Below are 23,245 nucleotides of genomic sequence, written 5' to 3' on the forward strand. Positions count from 1 at the left end.
TGGACAGAATGTCATTGATGACCATTGATGGCTCTCGAGTGGCACAGCGGTCCAATGCACTGCATCTCAGTGCTAGAGGAGTCACTACAGACCCTGGTTCGATCCCGGGCTGTATCACAACCGGCCGTGATCGAGAGTCCCAAAGGGCGGTGCACAATTGGCCCAGCGCTGTCCGGGTTAGGGAAGGGTTTGGCCGGGGTAGCCGTCATTGTAAAATAAGAATTTGTTCTGAACTGACCTAGTTAAATAAAGGTTAAATGGAAAAAATGAATGGACACGCCCTGTCGCTTTGAGTATTCTGACATATTTTTGTGAAGGTTCTTGTCAGTAACCGCATTTATTCTCTATTAATATTGGGTCTGGTCTAGAGGCCATGCCAATTATTTGGAGATACAGCACTGGGATGGTGAGGTAACACAGTAGGCAGGTAATTGGGTCCTTGACAAACCTGGTTTTCCATGTGCTTGTGTGAGGAGACCGACCGAGTGGTGTCTGAGTTCTTCAGAGGAACTCTCTGTTGCCGCACACATGACCAGTGAGTCAGCAGAGTGTGTAATGAGAGCCAGTGATGGCTTTATACTGAGGTGACTGGGTGCCAACAGGTGCTCCAACAGGTGCACAGAAAGAGAGAGATGAGGTGCAGCACATCAACAAACACACTGACTCATACACTCTTTTTTAAATTTGATTTTTTAAAACACCCTTACACTTACCCCACCCCTACCCCCACCACCCCTACCCTTCTACACACACTGATGATTCACACAAGGGATCTAAGTGGAATTTCCAAGCCCTTCTGGGAAAATTGTAATAAAAAATGAAATGGAGGGAGGGAGGGAGAAAAGATTAGCTCGGTAACAGTGTGTGGCAGAGCGACAGGGCCACCAGCTACTTCCTGCCTGCCTGCGTGCTTTCCTGTTGGCTGTTGGCTTCGAGTCAAACAAAACAATTCAACTTCCCATTTTTCTGCACTGGAAAAAACAAGCCACCCGCCACCGTTATGGAGTGGATCAGACTTCTCTTCACAATCCAACATTGTTTTAATGTCTCTCTGACAACCACCGCTGTCGTCTCATCACATACTTACTGAAGCTTCCTGTGAATGGGTCTTGGTACTCACTGTATAGTTCAACGCTGGGAGATAAAGGACAGTGCAATCCCAACTGGCATCCTCTTCCCTATATTTGACAGGGGCTAGAGATATTGGTTATACAAGGGGTCAGTTGTAAGGATTGGTGTTTAGTTCTCTACAAAGCCATGTCTGTGGATGTGGGATGTAGCCCTTGTTCTTGTTGTCTGACTGATGAGAGGTTTTTATGTCCTGTTGGTCTAGTTCAGGAAAGAAAATGTATACTCTTTGATGCCATGTCTGGTCAGTGTTTTGGTGCCATCGAGGCTTGTTTGTGTTCGTTTGTCGGTCCCTGCTGTATGTGTGTGTGTGTGTGTCCGTCCGTGTGTGTGTCCGTCCATGTGTGTGTCCGTCCATGTTTGTGTGTCCGTCCGTGTGTGTGTGTGTGTGTGTGTGTGTGTGGGGTCGGGGTATTCTCTGTCCTCAGATCTCTGGTGTGGCTGTGATCTCCTGGACCAGTCTTTCATGTCATTGTTCCCCGCGGTGGGCTCCTAGTGCCTGCTTGATCTCACTCTCCCACCACCTCCCTTCTCTTCTACCTCTAATGCTCATTTTCTCTTTCTCTCTCACACTTCCTATCAGTAGCTCAGTTTCCATCCAATTGTTTAAAAAAAAATATATGTTTATTATTTTACAATAAAAAATCAAATAAAAAAGACAGCAATACTAACAATGACATTCATTGTACTGTTGAATGGGATGGCCAATTTAGAGGACAAAACAAAACTTAACTCACACATACACAAAATAAAACAAAATCCTATCCGTCCAATTGTTGACAGATTTTCATCCGAATGTTTGAAAATCTGCATTTTTGAATGTTTTTTTTTTTCCAGAGAAGTGTTTCCATCAAATTAACTCAGTGCAGATAAAAGTAGTGCACATATAATAACATTTTAAATTCCCATGTACCGAAATAAAACAATACAGGCCATAAATACAGGCCATAAATACAGGCTGTAAATACAGGCCGTAAATACAGGCCATAAATACAGGCCACAAATACAGGCTGTAAATACAGGCCATAAATACAGGCTGTAAATACAGGCCATAAATACAGGCTATAAATACAGGCTATAAATACAGGCTATAAATACAGGCCATAAATACAGGCCATAAATACAGGCCATAAATACAGGCCACAAATACAGGCTGTAAATACAGGCCATAAATACAGGCTGTAAATACAGGCCATAAATACAGGCTATAAATACAGGCTATAAATACAGGCCATAAATACAGGCCGTAAATACAGGCTGTAAATACAGTGGTTTTCAAAGCATTTTCAACTCTAAAATGTTGTGTTATATAGTGAATGTGCCCACTCTGGTCTTGGCACGTGCACTCTAGCCTACAGCTAACAGATACAAGGTATAGGCTACAGCTAAATACAGGGTATAGCCTACAGCTAAATACAGGCCTACAGCTAAATACAGTGAGGGTAAATACAGGCTATAAGATACAGGCTATAAATACAGGCTATAAATACAGTGAGTACAGCTACCAGATATAGTGATACAGCTACCAGGCTATAGCCTACAGCTAACAGATACAGTGTGCCTACAGCTACCAGATACAGTGAGGGTATAGCCTACAGCTACCAGATACAGTGAGGGTACAGCTACCAGATACAGTGAGGGTATAGCCTACAGCTACCAGATACAGTGAGGGTATAGCCTACAGCTACCAGATACAGTGAGGGTATAGCCTACAGCTAACAGATACAGTGAGGGTATAGTCTACAGCTACCAGATACAGTGAGGGTATAGCCTACAGCTATCAGATACAGTGAGGGTACAGCTACCAGATACAGTGAGGGTATAGCCTACAGCTACCAGATACAGTGAGGGTATAGTCTACAGCTAACAGATACAGTGAGGGTATAGTCTACAGCTAACAGATACAGTGAGGGTATAGTCTACAGCTAACAGATACAGTGAGGGTATAGTCTACAGCTAACAGATACAGTGAGGGTATAGTCTACAGCTACCAGATACAGTGAGGGTATAGCCTACAGCTACCAGATACAGTGAGGGTATAGCCTACAGCTACCAGATACAGTGAGGGTATAGCCTACAGCTACCAGATACAGTGAGGGTATAGTCTACAGCTAACAGATACAGTGAGGGTATAGCTACCAGATACAGTGAGGGTATAGCCTACAGCTAACAGATACAGTGAGGGTACAGCTACCAGATACAGTGAGGGTATAGTCTACAGCTACCAGATACAGTGAGGGTACAGCTACCAGATACAATGAGGGTATAGCCTACAGCTAACAGATACAGTGAGGGTATAGCCTACAGCTAACAGATACAGTGTGCCTACAGCTACCAGATACAGTGAGGGTATAGCCTACAGCTACCAGATACAGTGAGGGTACAGCTACCAGATACAATGAGGGTATAGCCTACAGCTACCAGATACAGTGAGGGTATAGCTTACAGCTAACAGATACAGTGTGCCTACAGCTACCAGATACAGTGAGGGTATAGCCTACAGCTACCAGATACAGTGAGGGTACAGCTAACAGATACAGTGTGCCTACAGCTACCAGATACAGTGAGAGTATAGCCTACAGCTGCCAGATACAGTGAGGGTATAGCTACCAGATACAGTGAGGGTATAGCCTACAGCTATCAGATACAGTGAGGGTATAGCCTACAGCTCCCAGATACAGTGAGGGTATAGCTACCAGATACAGTGAGGGTATAGTCTACAGCTAACAGATACAGTGAGGGTATAGCTACCAGATACAGCGAGGGTATAGTCTACAGCTACCAGATACAGTGAGGGTATAGTCTACAGCTACCAGATACAGTGAGGGTATAGCCTACAGCTACCAGATACAGTGAGGGTATAGTCTACAGCTAACAGATACAGTGAGGGTATAGCCTACAGCTAACAGATACAGTGAGGGTATAGCCTACAGCTACCAGATACAGTGAGGGTATAGCCTACAGCTAACAGATACAGTGAGGGTATAGTCTACAGCTAACAGATACAGTGAAGGTATAGCCTACAGCTACCAGATACAGTGAGGGTATAGTCTACAGCTACCAGATACAGTGAGGGTATAGTCTACAGCTAACAGATACAGTGAGGGTATAGTCTACAGCTACCAGAGATACAGTGAGGGTATAGTCTACAGCTAACAGATACAGTGAGGGTATAGTCTACAGCTAACAGATACAGTGAGGGTATAGTCTACAGCTAACAGATACAGTGAGGGTATAGTCTACAGCTACCAGATACAGTGAGGGTATAGTCTAAAGCTACAGATACAGTGAGGGTATAGTCTACAGCTAACAGATACAGTGAGGGTATAGTCTACAGCTAACAGATACAGTGAGGGTATAGTCTACAGCCAGATACAGTGAGGGTATAGCCTACAGCTATCAGATACAGTGAGGGTATAGCCTACAGCTACCAGATACAGTGAGGTATAGCTACCAGATACAGTGAGGGTATAGCCTACAGCTAACAGATACAGTGAGGGTATAGCTACCAGATACAGTGAGGGTATAGTCTACAGCTACCAGATACAGTGAGGTATAGCCTACAGCTACCAGATACAGTGAAGGTATAGTCTACAGCTAACAGATACAGTGAGGGTATAGTCTACAGCTACCAGATACAGTGAGGGTATAGCCTACGGCTACCAGATACAGTGAGGGTATAGCCTACAGCAGATACAGTGAGGGTATAGTCTACAGCTAACAGATACAGTGAAGGTATAGCCTACAGCTACCAGATACAGTGAGGGTATAGTCTACAGCTACAGATACAGTGAGGGTATAGTCTACAGCTAACAGATACAGTGAGGGTATAGTCTACAGCTACCAGATACAGTGAGGGTATAGTCTACAGCTAACAGATACAGTGAGGGTATAGTCTACAGCTAACAGATACAGTGAGGGTATAGTCTACAGCTAACAGGTACAATGAGGGTATAGTCTACAGCTAACAGATACAGTGAGGGTATAGTCTACAGCTACCAGATACAGTGAGGGTATAGTCTACAGCTACCAGATACAGTGAGGGTATAGTCTACAGCTACCAGATACAGTGAGGGTATAGTCTACAGCTAACAGATACAATGAGGGTATAGTCTACCAGATACAGTGAGGGTCTAGCTACCAGATACAGTGAGGGTATAGCCTACAGCTACCAGATACAGTGAGGGTACAGCTACCAGATACAGTGAGGGTATAGCCTACAGCTAACAGACACAGTGTGCCTACAGCTAACAGATACAGTGAGGGTATAGTCTACAGCTACCAGATACAGTGAGGGTATAGTCTACAGCTACCAGATACAGTGAGGGTATAGCTACCAGATACAGTGAGGGTATAGCTACCAGATACAGTGAGGGTATAGTCTACAGCTACCAGATACAGTGAGGGTATAGTCTACAGCTACCAGATACAGTGAGGGTATAGTCTACAGCTAACAGATACAATGAGGGTATAGTCTACAGCTACCAGATACAGTGAGGGTATAGTCTACAGCTACCAGATACAGTGAGGGTATAGTCTACAGCTACCAGATACAGTGAGGGTATAGTCTACAGCTACCAGATACAGTGAGGGTATAGTCTACAGCTAACAGATACAATGAGGGTATAGTCTACAGCTAACAGATACAGTGAGGGTATAGTCTACAGCTACCAGATACAGTGAGGGTATAGTCTACAGCTACCAGATACAGTGAGGGTATAGTCTACAGCTAACAGGTACAATGAGGGTATAGTCTACAGCTAACAGATACAATGAGGGTATAGTCTACAGCTAACAGATACAGTGAGGGTATAGTCTACAGCTACCAGATACAGTGAGGGTACAGCTACCAGATACAGTGAGGGTATAGTCTACAGCTACCAGATACAGTGAGGGTATAGTCTACAGCTAACAGATACAATGAGGGTATAGTCTACCAGATACAGTGAGGGTCTAGCTACCAGATACAGTGAGGGTATAGCCTACAGCTACCAGATACAGTGAGGGTACAGCTACCAGATACAGTGAGGGTATAGCCTACAGCTAACAGACACAGTGTGCCTACAGCTAACAGATACAGTGAGGGTATAGTCTACAGCTACCAGATACAGTGAGGGTATAGCCTACAGCTACCAGATACAGTGAGGGTATAGTCTACAGCTACCAGATACAGTGAGGGTATAGTCTACAGCTAACAGATACAGTGAGGGTATAGTCTGCAGCTAACAGATACAGTGAGGGTATAGCCTACAGCTAACAGATACAGTGAGGGTATAGCCTACAGCTAACAGATACAGTGAGGGTATAGCCTACAGCTAACAGATACAGTGAGGGTATAGCCTACAGCTAACAGATACAGTGAGGGTATAGCCTACAGCTACCAGATACAGTGAAGGTATAGCCTACAGCTACCAGATACAGTGAGGGTATAGTCTACAGCTAACAGATACAGTGAGGGTATAGTCTACAGCTAACAGATACAGTGAGGGTATAGTCTACAGCTACCAGATACAGTGAGGGTATAGTCTACAGCTACCAGATACAGTGAGGGTATAGTCTACAGCTACCAGATACTGTATCTGGTAGACTATACCCTCATTGTATCTGTCTACAGCTACCAGATACAGTGAGGGTACAGCTACCAGATACAGTGAGGGTTTAGCCTACAGCTAACAGATACAGTGTGCCTACAGCTAACAGATACAGTGAGGGTATAGTCTACACCTACCAGATACAGTGAGGGTATAGCCTACAGCTAACAGATACAGTGAGGGTATAGTCTACAGCTAACAGATACAGTGAGGGTATAGTCTACAGCTAACAGATACAGTGAGGGTATAGTCTACAGCTAACAGATACAGTGAGGGTATAGCCTACAGCTAACAGATACAATGAGGGTATAGTCTACAGCTAACAGATACAGTGAGGGTATAGTCTACAGCTACCAGATACAGTGATGGTATAGTCTACAGCTACCAGATACAGTGAGGGTATAGTCTACCAGATACAATGAGGGTATAGTCTACCAGATACAGTGAGGGTATAGCTACCAGATACAGTGAGGGTCTAGCTACCAGATACAGTGAGGGTAATACCTACAGCTAACAGATACAGTGAGGGTACAGCTACCAGATACAGTGAGGGTATAGTCTACAGCTACCAGATACAGTGAGGGTATAGTCTACAGCTAACAGATACAATGAGGGTATAGTCTACCAGATACAGTGAGGGTATAGCTACCAGATACAGTGAGGGTCTAGCTACCAGATACAGTGAGGGTAATACCTACAGCTAACAGATACAGTGAGGGTACAGCTACCAGATACAGTGAGGGTTTAGCCTACAGCTAACAGATACAGTGTGCCTACAGCTAACAGATACAGTGAGGGTATAGTCTACAGCTACCAGATACAGTGAGGGTATAGTCTACAGCTAACAGATACAGTGAGGGTATAGTCTACAGCTAACAGATACAGTGAGGGTATAGCCTACAGCTACCAGATACAGTGAGGGTATAGTCTACAGCTAACAGATACAGTGAGGGTATAGTCTACAGCTACCAGATACAGTGAGGATATAGTCTACAGCTACCAGATACAGTGAGGGTATAGTCTACAGCTACCAGATACAGTGAGGGTATAGTCTACAGCTACCAGATACAGTGAGGGTATAGTCTACAGCTACCAGATACAGTGAGGGTATAGTCTACAGCTACCTGATACAGTGAGGGTATAGTCTACAGCTAACAGATACAGTGAGGGTATAGTCTACAGCTACCAGATACAGTGAGGGTATAGTCTACAGCTACCAGATACAGTGAGGGTATAGTCTACAGCTAACAGGTACAATGAGGGTATAGTCTACAGCTAACAGATACAGTGAGGGTATAGTCTACAGCTAACAGATACAGTGAGGGTATAGTCTACAGCTACCTGATACAGTGAGGGTATAGTCTACAGCTAACAGATACAATGAGGGTATAGTCTACCAGATACAGTGAGGGTCTAGCTACCAGATACAGTGAGGGTATAGCCTACAGCTACCAGATACAGTGAGGGTACAGCTACCAGATACAGTGAGGGTATAGCCTACAGCTAACAGACACAGTGTGCCTACAGCTAACAGATACAGTGAGGGTATAGTCTACAGCTACCAGATACAGTGAGGGTATAGCCTACAGCTAACAGACACAGTGTGCCTACAGCTAACAGATACAGTGAGGGTATAGTCTACAGCTAACAGATACAGTGAGGGTATAGTCTGCAGCTAACAGATACAGTGAGGGTATAGCCTACAGCTAACAGATACAGTGAGGGTATAGCCTACAGCTAACAGATACAGTGAGGGTATAGCCTACAGCTAACAGATACAGTGAGGGTATAGCCTACAGCTAACAGATACAGTGAGGGTATAGTCTACAGCTAACAGATACAGTGAGGGTATAGCCTACAGCTACCAGATACAGTGAGGGTATAGTCTACAGCTAACAGATACAGTGAGGGTATAGTCTACAGCTACCAGATACAGTGAGGATATAGTCTACAGCTACCAGATACAGTGAGGATATAGTCTACAGCTACCAGATACAGTGAGGGTATAGTCTACAGCTACCAGATACAGTGAGGGTATAGTCTACAGCTACCAGATACAGTGAGGGTATAGTCTACAGCTAACAGATACAATGAGGGTATAGTCTACAGCTAACAGATACAGTGAGGGTATAGTCTACAGCTACCAGATACAGTGAGGGTATAGTCTACAGCTACCAGATACAGTGAGGGTATAGTCTACAGCTAACAGGTACAATGAGGGTATAGTCTACAGCTAACAGATACAGTGAGGGTATAGTCTACAGCTAACAGATACAGTGAGGGTATAGTCTACAGCTACCTGATACAGTGAGGGTATAGTCTACAGCTAACAGATACAATGAGGGTATAGTCTACCAGATACAGTGAGGGTCTAGCTACCAGATACAGTGAGGGTATAGCCTACAGCTACCAGATACAGTGAGGGTACAGCTACCAGATACAGTGAGGGTATAGCCTACAGCTAACAGACACAGTGTGCCTACAGCTAACAGATACAGTGAGGGTATAGTCTACAGCTACCAGATACAGTGAGGGTATAGCCTACAGCTAACAGACACAGTGTGCCTACAGCTAACAGATACAGTGAGGGTATAGTCTACAGCTAACAGATACAGTGAGGGTATAGTCTGCAGCTAACAGATACAGTGAGGGTATAGCCTACAGCTAACAGATACAGTGAGGGTATAGCCTACAGCTAACAGATACAGTGAGGGTATAGCCTACAGCTAACAGATACAGTGAGGGTATAGCCTACAGCTAACAGATACAGTGAGGGTATAGCCTACAGCTACCAGATACAGTGAAGGTATAGCCTACAGCTACCAGATACAGTGAGGGTATAGTCTACAGCTACCAGATACAGTGAGGGTATAGTCTACAGCTAACAGATACAGTGAGGGTATAGTCTACAGCTAACAGATACAGTGAGGGTATAGCCTACAGCTAACAGATACAGTGAGGGTATAGCCTACAGCTACCAGATACAGTGAGGGTATAGCCTACAGCTAACAGATACAGTGAGGGTATAGTCTACAGCTAACAGATACAGTGAAGGTATAGCCTACAGCTACCAGATACAGTGAGGGTATAGTCTACAGCTAACAGATACAGTGAGGGTATAGTCTACAGCTAACAGATACAGTGAGGGTATAGTCTACAGCTAACAGATACAGTGAGGGTATAGTCTACAGCTAACAGATACAGTGAGGGTATAGTCTACAGCTAACAGATACAGTGAGGGTATAGTCTAAAGCTAACAGATACAGTGAGGGTATAGTCTACAGCTAACAGATACAGTGAGGGTATAGTCTACAGCTAACAGATACAGTGAGGGTATAGTCTACAGCTAACAGATACAGTGAGGGTATAGCCTACAGCTATCAGATACAGTGAGGGTATAGCCTACAGCTACCAGATACAGTGAGGGTATAGCTACCAGATACAGTGAGGGTATAGTCTACAGCTAACAGATACAGTGAGGGTATAGCTACCAGATACAGTGAGGGTATAGTCTACAGCTACCAGATACAGTGAGGGTATAGCCTACAGCTACCAGATACAGTGAGGGTATAGTCTACAGCTAACAGATACAGTGAGGGTATAGCCTACAGCTAACAGATACAGTGAGGGTATAGCCTACAGCTACCAGATACAGTGAAGGTATAGTCTACAGCTAACAGATACAGTGAGGGTATAGTCTACAGCTACCAGATACAGTAAGGGTATAGCCTACGGCTACCAGATACAGTGAGGGTATAGCCTACAGCTAACAGATACAGTGAGGGTATAGTCTACAGCTAACAGATACAGTGAAGGTATAGCCTACAGCTACCAGATACAGTGAGGGTATAGTCTACAGCTAACAGATACAGTGAGGGTATAGTCTACAGCTAACAGATACAGTGAGGGTATAGTCTACAGCTAACAGATACAGTGAGGGTATAGTCTACAGCTAACAGATACAGTGAGGGTATAGTCTACAGCTAACAGATACAGTGAGGGTATAGTCTACAGCTAACAGGTACAATGAGGGTATAGTCTACAGCTAACAGATACAGTGAGGGTATAGTCTACAGCTACCAGATACAGTGAGGGTATAGTCTACAGCTACCAGATACAGTGAGGGTATAGTCTACAGCTACCTGATACAGTGAGGGTATAGTCTACAGCTAACAGATACAATGAGGGTATAGTCTACCAGATACAGTGAGGGTCTAGCTACCAGATACAGTGAGGGTATAGCCTACAGCTACCAGATACAGTGAGGGTACAGCTACCAGATACAGTGAGGGTATAGCCTACAGCTAACAGACACAGTGTGCCTACAGCTACCAGATACAGTGAGGGTATAGTCTACAGCTACCAGATACAGTGAGGGTATAGTCTACAGCTACCAGATACAGTGAGGGTATAGCTACCAGATACAGTGAGGGTATAGCTACCAGATACAGTGAGGGTATAGTCTACAGCTACCAGATACAGTGAGGGTATAGTCTACAGCTACCAGATACAGTGAGGGTATAGCCTACAGCTACCAGATACAGTGAGGGTACAGCTACCAGATACAGTGAGGGTATAGCCTACAGCTAACAGACACAGTGTGCCTACAGCTACCAGATACAGTGAGGGTATAGTCTACAGCTACCAGATACAGTGAGGGTATAGTCTACAGCTACCAGATACAGTGAGGGTATAGCTACCAGATACAGTGAGGGTATAGCTACCAGATACAGTGAGGGTATAGTCTACAGCTACCAGATACAGTGAGGGTATAGTCTACAGCTACCAGATACAGTGAGGGTATAGTCTACAGCTAACAGATACAATGAGGGTATAGTCTACAGCTAACAGATACAGTGAGGGTATAGTCTACAGCTACCAGATACAGTGAGGGTATAGTCTACAGCTACCAGATACAGTGAGGGTATAGTCTACAGCTAACAGGTACAATGAGGGTATAGTCTACAGCTAACAGATACAGTGAGGGTATAGTCTACAGCTACCAGATACAGTGAGGGTATAGTCTACAGCTACCAGATACAGTGAGGGTATAGTCTACAGCTACCTGATACAGTGAGGGTATAGTCTACAGCTAACAGATACAATGAGGGTATAGTCTACCAGATACAGTGAGGGTCTAGCTACCAGATACAGTGAGGTATAGCCTACAGCTACCAGATACAGTGAGGGTACAGCTACCAGATACAGTGAGGGTATAGCCTACAGCTAACAGACACAGTGTGCCTACAGCTAACAGATACAGTGAGGGTATAGTCTACAGCTACCAGATACAGTGAGGGTATAGCCTACAGCTACCAGATACAGTGAGGGTATAGTCTACAGCTACCAGATACAGTGAGGGTATAGTCTACAGCTAACAGATACAGTGAGGGTATAGTCTGCAGCTAACAGATACAGTGAGGGTATAGCCTACAGCTAACAGATACAGTGAGGGTATAGCCTACAGCTAACAGATACAGTGAGGGTATAGCCTACAGCCAACAGATACAGTGAGGGTATAGCCTACAGCTAACAGATACAGTGAGGGTATAGCCTACAGCTACAGATACAGTGAAGGTATAGCCTACAGCTACCAGATACAGTGAGGGTATAGTCTACAGCTAACAGATACAGTGAGGGTATAGTCTACAGCTAACAGATACAGTGAGGGTATAGTCTACAGCTACCAGATACAGTGAGGGTATAGTCTACAGCTACCAGATACAGTGAGGGTATAGTCTACAGCTACCAGATACAGTGAGGGTATAGTCTACAGCTACCAGATACAGTGAGGTAGTCTACAGCTACCAGATACAGTGAGGGTTTAGTCTACAGCTACCAGATACAGTGTGCCTACAGCTAACAGATACAGTGAGGGTATAGTCTACACCTACCAGCTACAGTGAGGGTATAGCCTACAGCTACAGCTAACAGATACAGTGAGGGTATAGTCTACAGCTAACAGATACAGTGAGGGTATAGTCTACAGCTAACAGATACAGTGAGGGTATAGTCTACAGCTAACAGATACAGTGAGGGTATAGCCTACAGCTAACAGATACAATGAGGGTATAGTCTACAGCTACAGATACAGTGAGGGTATAGTCTACAGCTACCAGATACAGTGATGGTATAGTCTACAGCTACCAGATACAGTGAGGGTATAGTCTACAGCTAACAGATACAATGAGGGTATAGTCTAACAGATACAGTGAGGGTATAGCTACCAGATACAGTGAGGGTCTAGCTACCAGATACAGTGAGGGTAATACCTACAGCTAACAGATACAGTGAGGGTACAGCTACCAGATACAGTGAGGGTATAGTCTACAGCTACCAGATACAGTGAGGGTATAGTCTACAGCTAACAGATACAATGAGGGTATAGTCTACCAGATACAGTGAGGGTATAGCTACCAGATACAGTGAGGGTCTAGCTACCAGATACAGTGAGGGTAATACCTACAGCTAACAGATACAGTGAGGGTACAGCTACCAGATACAGTGAGGGTTTAGCCTACAGCTAACAGATACAGTGTGCCTACAGCTAACAGATACAGTGAGGGTATAGTCTACAGCTACCAGATACAGTGAGGGTATAGTCTACAGCTAACAGATACAGTGAGGGTATAGTCTACAGCTAACAGATACAGTGAGGGTATAGTCTACAGCTAACAGATACAGTGAGGGTATAGCCTACAGCTACCAGATACAGTGAGGGTATAGTCTACAGCTAACAGATACAGTGAGGGTATAGTCTACAGCTACCAGATACAGTGAGGATATAGTCTACAGCTACCAGATACAGTGAGGGTATAGTCTACAGCTACCAGATACAGTGAGGGTATAGTCTACAGCTACCAGATACAGTGAGGGTATAGTCTACAGCTACCAGATACAGTGAGGGTATAGTCTACAGCTAACAGATACAATGAGGGTATAGTCTACAGCTAACAGATACAGTGAGGGTATAGTCTACAGCTACCAGATACAGTGAGGGTATAGTCTACAGCTACCAGATACAGTGAGGGTATAGTCTACAGCTAACAGGTACAATGAGGGTATAGTCTACAGCTAACAGATACAGTGAGGGTATAGTCTACAGCTACCAGATACAGTGAGGGTATAGTCTACAGCTACCTGATACAGTGAGGGTATAGTCTACAGCTAACAGATACAATGAGGGTATAGTCTACCAGATACAGTGAGGGTCTAGCTACCAGATACAGTGAGGGTATAGCCTACAGCTACCAGATACAGTGAGGGTACAGCTACCAGATACAGTGAGGGTATAGCCTACAGCTAACAGACACAGTGTGCCTACAGCTAACAGATACAGTGAGGGTATAGTCTACAGCTACCAGATACAGTGAGGGTATAGCCTACAGCTACCAGATACAGTGAGGGTATAGTCTACAGCTACCAGATACAGTGAGGGTATAGTCTACAGCTAACAGATACAGTGAGGGTATAGTCTGCAGCTAACAGATACAGTGAGGGTATAGCCTACAGCTAACAGATACAGTGAGGGTATAGCCTACAGCTAACAGATACAGTGAGGGTATAGCCTACAGCTAACAGATACAGTGAGGGTATAGCCTACAGCTAACAGATACAGTGAGGGTATAGCCTACAGCTACCAGATACAGTGAAGGTATAGCCTACAGCTACCAGATACAGTGAGGGTATAGTCTACAGCTACCAGATACAGTGAGGGTATAGTCTACAGCTAACAGATACAGTGAGGGTATAGTCTACAGCTACCAGATACAGTGAGGGTATAGTCTACAGCTACCAGATACAGTGAGGGTATAGTCTACAGCTACCAGATACAGTGAGGGTACAGCTACCAGATACAGTGAGGGTATAGCCTACAGCTAACAGATACAGTGTGCCTACAGCTAACAGATACAGTGAGGGTATAGTCTACACCTACCAGATACAGTGAGGGTATAGCCTACAGCTACCAGATACAGTGAGGGTATAGTCTACAGCTAACAGATACAGTGAGGGTATAGTCTACAGCTAACAGATACAGTGAGGGTATAGTCTACAGCTAACAGATACAGTGAGGGTATAGTCTACAGCTAACAGATACAGTGAGGGTATAGCCTACAGCTAACAGATACAATGAGGGTATAGTCTACAGCTAACAGATACAGTGAGGGTATAGTCTACAGCTACCAGATACAGTGATGGTATAGTCTACAGCTACCAGATACAGTGAGGGTATAGTCTACAGCTAACAGATACAATGAGGGTATAGTCTACCAGATACAGTGAGGGTATAGCTACCAGATACAGTGAGGGTCTAGCTACCAGATACAGTGAGGGTAATACCTACAGCTAACAGATACAGTGAGGGTACAGCTACCAGATACAGTGAGGGTATAGTCTACAGCTACCAGATACAGTGAGGGTATAGTCTACAGCTAACAGATACAATGAGGGTATAGTCTACCAGATACAGTGAGGGTATAGCTACCAGATACAGTGAGGGTCTAGCTACCAGATACAGTGAGGGTAATACCTACAGCTAACAGATACAGTGAGGGTACAGCTACCAGATACAGTGAGGGTTTAGCCTACAGCTAACAGATACAGTGTGCCTACAGCTAACAGATACAGTGAGGGTATAGTCTACAGCTACCAGATACAGTGAGGGTATAGTCTACAGCTAACAGATACAGTGAGGGTATAGTCTACAGCTAACAGATACAGTGAGGGTATAGTCTACAGCTAACAGATACAGTGAGGGTATAGCCTACAGCTACCAGATACAGTGAGGGTATAGTCTACAGCTAACAGATACAGTGAGGGTATAGTCTACAGCTAACAGATACAGTGAGGGTATAGTCTACAGCTACCAGATACAGTGAGGGTATAGTCTACAGCTACCAGATACAGTGAGGGTATAGTCTACAGCTACCAGATACAGTGAGGATATAGTCTACAGCTACCAGATACAGTGAGGGTATAGTCTACAGATACAATGAGGGTATAGTCTACAGCTAACAGATACAGTGAGGGTATAGTCTACAGCTACCAGATACAGTGAGGGTATAGTCTACAGCTACCAGATACAGTGAGGGTATAGTCTACAGCTACCTGATACAGTGAGGGTATAGTCTACAGCTAACAGATACAATGAGGGTATAGTCTACCAGATACAGTGAGGGTATAGCCTACAGCTACCAGATACAGTGAGGGTACAGCTACCAGATACAGTGAGGGTATAGCCTACAGCTAACAGATACAGTGTGCCTACAGCTAACAGATACAGTGAGGGTATAGTCTACAGCTACCAGATACAGTGAGGGTATAGTCTACAGCTACCAGATACAGTGAGGGTATAGCCTACAGCTAACAGATACAGTGAGGGTATAGCCTACAGCTACCAGATACAGTGAGGGTATAGCCTACAGCTACCAGATACTGTGAAGGTATAGCCTACAGCTACCAGATACAGTGAGGGTATAGTCTACAGCTAACAGATACAATGAGGGTATAGTCTACAGCTACCAGATACAGTGAGGGTATAGTCTACAGCTACCAGATACAGTGAGGGTATAGTCTACAGCTACCAGATACAGTGAGGGTATAGTCTACAGCTACCAGATACAGTGAGGGTATAGTCTACAGCTACCAGATACAGTGAGGGTACAGCTACCAGATACAGTGAGGGTATAGCCTACAGCTAACAGATACAGTGTGCCTACAGCTAACAGATACAGTGAGGGTATAGTCTACACCTACCAGATACAGTGAGGGTATAGTCTACAGCTAACAGATACAGTGAGGGTATAGTCTACAGCTAACAGATACAGTGAGGGTATAGCCTACAGCTACCAGATACAGTGAGGGTATAGTCTACAGCTAACAGATACAATGAGGGTATAGTCTACAGCTAACAGATACAGTGAGGGTATAGTCTACAGCTACCAGATACAGTGATGGTATAGTCTACAGCTACCAGATACAGTGAGGGTATAGTCTACAGCTAACAGATACAATGAGGGTATAGTCTACCAGATACAGTGAGGGTATAGCTACCAGATACAGTGAGGGTCTAGCTACCAGATACAGTGAGGGTACAGCTACCAGATACAGTGAGGGTATAGTCTACAGCTACCAGATACAGTGAGGGTATAGTCTACAGCTAACAGATACAATGAGGGTATAGTCTACCAGATACAGTGAGGGTATAGCTACCAGATACAGTGAGGGTCTAGCTACCAGATACAGTGAGGGTAATACCTACAGCTAACAGATACAGTGAGGGTACAGCTACCAGATACAGTGAGGGTAATACATACAGCTAACAGATACAGTGTGCCTACAGCTACCAGATACAGTGAGGGTATAGTCTACAGCTACCAGATACAGTGAGGGTATAGCTACCAGATACAGTGAGGGTATAGCTACCAGATACAGTGAGGGTATAGCTACCAGATACAGTGAGGGTATAGTCTACAGCTACCAGATACAGTGAGGGTATAGTCTACAGCTACCAGATACAGTGAGGGTATAGTCTACAGCTAACAGATACAATGAGGGTATAGTCTACAGCTAACAAATACAGTGAGGGTATAGTCTACAGCTACCAGATACAGTGAGGGTATAGTCTACCAGATACAGTGAGGGTATAGCTACCAGATACAGTGAGGGTATAGTCTACAGCTACCAGATACAGTGTGCCTACAGCTACCAGATACAGTGAGGGTATAGTCTACAGCTACCAGATACAGTGAGGGTATAGCTACCAGATACAGTGAGGGTGTAGCTACCAGATACAGTGAGGGTATAGCTACCAGATACAGTGAGGGTATAGCTACCAGATACAGTGAGGGTATAGTCTACAGCTACCAGATACAGTGAGGGTATAGTCTACAGCTACCAGATACAGTGAGGGTATAGTCTACAGCTAACAGATACAATGAGGGTATAGTCTACAGCTAACAAATACAGTGAGGGTATAGTCTACAGCTACCAGATACAGTGAGGGTATAGCTACCAGATACAGTGAGGGTATAGCTACCAGATACAGTGAGGGTATAGTCTACAGCTACCAGATACAGTGAGGGTATAGTCTACAGCTAACAGATACAGTGAGGGTATAGTCTACAGCTAACAGATACAGTGAGGGTATAGTCTACAGCTAACAGATACAATGAGGGTATAGTCTACAGCTAACAGATACAGTGAGGGTATAGTCTACAGCTACCAGATACAGTGAGGGTATAGTCTACAGCTACCAGATACAGTGAGGGTATAGTCTACAGCTACCAGATACAGTGAGGGTATAGTCTACAGCTACCAGATACAATGAGGGTATAGTCTACAGCTAACAGATACAGTGAGGGTATAGTCTACAGCTACCAGATACAGTGAGGGTATAGTCTACAGCTACCAGATACAGTGAGGGTATAGTCTACAGCTAACAGATACAATGAGGGTATAGTCTACAGCTAACAGATACAGTGAGGGTATAGTCTACAGCTACCAGATACAGTGAGGGTATAGTCTACAGCTACCAGATACAGTGAGGGTATAGTCTACAGCTACCAGATACAGTGAGGGTATAGTCTACAGCTACCAGATACAATGAGGGTATAGTCTACAGCTACAGATACAATGAGGGTCTAGTCTACCAGATACAGTGAGGGTATAGCCTACCAGATACAGTGAGGTGCCTACAGCTAACAGATACAGTGAGGGTAGTCTACAGCTACCAGATACAGTGAGGGTATAGCCTACAGCTACCAGATACAGTGAGGGTATAGTCTACAGCTAACAGATGCAATGAGGGTATAGTCTACAGCTAACAGATGCAGTGAGGGTACAGCTACCAGATACAGTGAGGGTATAGTACAGCTACCAGATACAGTGTGCCTACAGCTAACAGATACAGTGAGGGTATAGTCTACAGCTAACAGATACAGTGAGGGTATAGCCTACAGCTACCAGATACAGTGAGGGTATAGTCTACAGCTACCAGATACAGTGAGGGTATAGTCTACAGCTAACAGATACAGTGAGGGTATAGTCTAGCTAACAGATACAGTGAGGGTATAGCTACAACAGATACAGTGAGGGTATAGCCTACAGCTAACAGATACAGTGAGGGTATAGCCTACAGCTAACAGATACAGTGAGGGTATAGCCTACAGCTACCAGATACAGTGAGGGTATAGCCTACAGCTACCAGATACAGTGAGGGTATAGCCTACAGCTAACAGATACAGTGAGGGTATAGTCTACAGCTAACAGATACAGTGAGGGTATAGTCTACAGCTAACAGATACAGTGAGGGTATAGTCTACAGCTACCAGATACAGTGAGGGTATAGTCTACAGCTACCAGATACAGTGAGGGTATAGTCTACAGCTACCAGATACAGTGAGGTATAGTACAGCTACCAGATACAGTGAGGGTATAGCCTACACCAGATACAGTGAGGGTACAGCTACCAGATACAGTGAGGGTATAGCCTACAGCTACCAGATACAGTGAGGGTATAGTCTACAGCTACCAGATACAGTGAGGGTATAGTCTACAGCTAACAGATACAGTGAGGGTATAGTCTACAGCTAACAGATACAGTGAGGGTATAGTCTACAGCTAACAGATACAGTGAGGGTATAGTCTACAGCTAACAGATACAGTGAGGGTATAGTCTACAGCTAACAGATACAGTGAGGGTATAGTCTACAGCTACCAGATACAGTGAGGGTATAGTCTACAGCTACCAGATACAGTGAGGGTATAGTCTACAGCTACAGATACAGTGAGGGTATAGTCTACAGCTACCAGATACAGTGAGGGTAGTCTACCCAGCTACCAGATACAGCTAGTCTACAGATACAGTGAGGGTAATACCTACAGCTACCAGATACAGTGAGGTATAGTCTACAGCTACCAGATACAGTGAGGGTATAGTCTACAGCTACCAGATACAGTGAGGGTATAGTCTACAGCTAACAGATACAGTGAGGGTATAGTCTACCAGATACAGTGAGGGTATAGCTACCAGATACAGTGAGGGTCTAGCTACCAGATACAGTGAGGGTAATACCTACAGCTAACAGATACAGTGAGGGTACAGCTACCAGATACAGTGAGGGTATACATACAGCTAACAGATACAGTGTGCCTACAGCTACCAGATACAGTGAGGGTATAGTCTACAGCTACCAGATACAGTGAGGGTATAGCTACCAGATACAGTGAGGGTATAGCTACCAGATACAGTGAGGGTATAGTCTACAGCTACCAGATACAGTGAGGGTATAGTCTACAGCTAACAGATACAATGAGGGTATAGTCTACAGCTAACAAATACAGTGAGGGTATAGTCTACAGCTACCAGATACAGTGAGGGTATAGTCTACAGCTACCAGATACAGTGAGGGTATAGTCTACAGCTACCAGATACAGTGAGGGTATAGTCTACAGCTAACAGATACAATGAGGGTATAGTCTACAGCTAACAGATACAGTGAGGGTATAGTCTACAGCTACCAGATACAGTGAGGGTATAGCCTACAGCTACCAGATACAGTGAGGGTATAGTCTACAGCTAACAGATACAATGAGGGTATAGTCTACCAGATACAGTGAGGGTACAGCTACCAGATACAGTGAGGGTATAGCCTACAGCTAACAGACACAGTGTGCCTACAGCTAACAGATACAGTGAGGGTATAGTCTACAGCTACCAGATACAGTGAGGGTATAGCCTACAGCTACCAGATACAGTGAGGGTATAGTCTACAGCTACCAGATACAGTGAGGGTATAGTCTACAGCTAACAGATACAGTGAGGGTATAGTCTGCAGCTAACAGATACAGTGAGGGTATAGCCTACAGCTAACAGATACAGTGAGGGTATAGCCTACAGCTAACAGATACAGTGAGGGTATAGCCTACAGCTAACAGATACAGTGAGGGTATAGCCTACAGCTACCAGATACAGTGAGGGTATAGCCTACAGCTACCAGATACAGTGAGGGTATAGTCTACAGCTAACAGATACAATGAGGGTATAGTCTACAGCTAACAGATACAGTGAGGGTATAGTCTACAGCTACCAGATACAGTGAGGGTATAGTCTACAGCTACCAGATACAGTGAGGGTATAGTCTACAGCTACCAGATACAGTGAGGGTATAGTCTACAGCTACCAGATACAGTGAGGGTACAGCTACCAGATACAGTGAGGGTATAGCCTACAGCTAACAGATACAGTGTGCCTACAGCTAACAGATACAGTGAGGGTATAGTCTACACCTACCAGATACAGTGAGGGTATAGTCTACAGCTAACAGATACAGTGAGGGTATAGTCTACAGCTAACAGATACAGTGAGGGTATAGTCTACAGCTAACAGATACAGTGAGGGTATAGCCTACAGCTAACAGATACAATGAGGGTATAGTCTACAGCTAACAGATACAGTGAGGGTATAGTCTACAGCTACCAGATACAGTGATGGTATAGTCTACAGCTACCAGATACAGTGAGGGTATAGTCTACAGCTAACAGATACAGTGAGGGTATAGCTACCAGATACAGTGAGGGTCTAGCTACCAGATACAGTGAGGGTAATACCTACAGCTAACAGATACAGTGAGGGTACAGCTACCAGATACAGTGAGGGTATAGTCTACAGCTACCAGATACAGTGAGGGTATAGTCTACAGCTAACAGATACAATGAGGGTATAGTCTACCAGATACAGTGAGGGTATAGCTACCAGATACAGTGAGGGTCTAGCTACCAGATACAGTGAGGGTAATACCTACAGCTAACAGATACAGTGAGGGTACAGCTACCAGATACAGTGAGGGTAATACATACAGCTAACAGATACAGTGTGCCTACAGCTACCAGATACAGTGAGGGTATAGTCTACAGCTACCAGATACAGTGAGGGTATAGCTACCAGATACAGTGAGGGTATAGCTACCAGATACAGTGAGGGTATAGTCTACAGCTACCAGATACAGTGAGGGTATAGTCTACAGCTACCAGATACAGTGAGGGTATAGTCTACAGCTACCAGATACAGTGAGGGTATAGTCTACAGCTAACAGATACAATGAGGGTATAGTCTACAGCTAACAGATACAGTGAGGGTATAGTCTACAGCTACCAGATACAGTGAGGGTATAGTCTACAGCTACCAGATACAGTGAGGGTATAGTCTACAGCTAACAGATACAATGAGGGTATAGTCTACAGCTAACAGATACAGTGAGGGTATAGTCTACAGCTACCAGATACAGTGAGGGTATAGTCTACAGCTAACAGATACAATGAGGGTATAGTCTACAGCTAACAGATACAATGAGGGTATAGTCTACCAGATACAGTGAGGGTATAGTCTACAGCTAACAGATACAGTGAGGGTATAGTCTACAGCTACCAGATACAGTGAGGGTATAGTCTACAGCTACCAGATACAGTGAGGGTATAGTCTACAGCTAACAGATACAATGAGGGTATAGTCTACCAGATACAGTGAGGGTCTAGCTACCAGATACAGTGAGGGTAATACCTACAGCTAACAGATACAGTGAGGGTACAGCTACCAGATACAGTGAGGGTAATACATACAGCTAACAGATACAGTGTGCCTACAGCTACCAGATACAGTGAGGGTATAGTCTACAGCTACCAGATACAGTGAGGGTATAGCCTACATAATGAGATTATTATGGACAAAAAAAGCTGTTGTCTTTACGACATCGATGACCGTGTCACCAGAATAACCTTACCGAGTGGTGCAGCGGTGCATCTCAGTGCTAGTTGCATTACTACAGATCTCGGGCTGTATCACAACCGGCCGTGATCCTGGAGTCCCATAGGGCAGTGCACAATTGGCCCAGCGTCGTTAAGGGTTGTGGGAGGGTTTGGCTGGGGTAGGCCGTCATCGTAAATAAGAGCTTGTTGTTAACTGACTTGCCTAGTTAAATAAAGGTTCAATTAAAAAACATTTGAAATAAGACCCCTGATATTAATTATGAAGGAGCATCGAGCTTCAAGCAGCCACTTTCACCATCCTGTAAAGTTCATCGTAACGTATTTCATCTGGAGCCTGATAAACTGCATGCTTGCCACAATCGTAATGAGTTGAACACACAATATCATCGCGTGATTTTGATGTGATGATTATTATATCAATATTTCATTTCCTGCATAATTAATTTTACAGACACAAAAACAGCTCACCTTGTGTAGCGTAATTTGTTTTGTCGACATTTGGAAAGTTTACCGACCAGTCTCTTTTTTTCCAGCCGTCACTCTTTGTTTCTACCTGTCTCTCTCTCTACCTCTCCCTCTCTCTCTACCCACAACCACCTGCTCCTCCTCTGTATTTTTCATCCTCTTCTCTCTTTTCTCCTCGTTACTCTGCCTTCATCTGTCACTTCCCCCACCTCCCTCTGTCTCCTTCATGTTCCAAGAATCTCATGAAAAGAAGTGACAAATTACTTCTCTCTCTCTACACCCCCCCCCCCCTCTCT

General features: G+C 44.4%; 1 protein-coding gene and 1 long non-coding RNA gene across 12 annotated transcripts in view; both read left to right on the plus strand.

Annotated features, from left to right (window-relative positions):
• LOC118392700 (RAS guanyl-releasing protein 2-like) overlaps positions 1-23,245 on the plus strand; it is an 85,361-nt gene that overhangs the window by 52,686 nt on the left and 9,430 nt on the right. The window lies entirely within an intron of this gene.
• On the plus strand, positions 5,000-23,241 carry LOC127906725 (uncharacterized). Of its 8 annotated transcripts, none has more exons than XR_008062622.1 (3): positions 5,000-5,424; positions 9,526-11,877; positions 21,512-23,241. It is a non-coding gene; the product is annotated as an uncharacterized LOC127906725 (long non-coding RNA). The 8 variants fall into 8 exon arrangements; XR_008062624.1 differs by lacking the exon at positions 21,512-23,241 and adding an exon at positions 20,365-20,740; XR_008062625.1 differs by lacking the exon at positions 21,512-23,241 and adding an exon at positions 16,969-17,866.

The sequence above is a fragment of the Oncorhynchus keta genome, chromosome 13, assembly GCF_023373465.1.
Source record: "Oncorhynchus keta strain PuntledgeMale-10-30-2019 chromosome 13, Oket_V2, whole genome shotgun sequence".
NCBI classification, from domain to species: domain Eukaryota; kingdom Metazoa; phylum Chordata; class Actinopteri; order Salmoniformes; family Salmonidae; genus Oncorhynchus; species Oncorhynchus keta.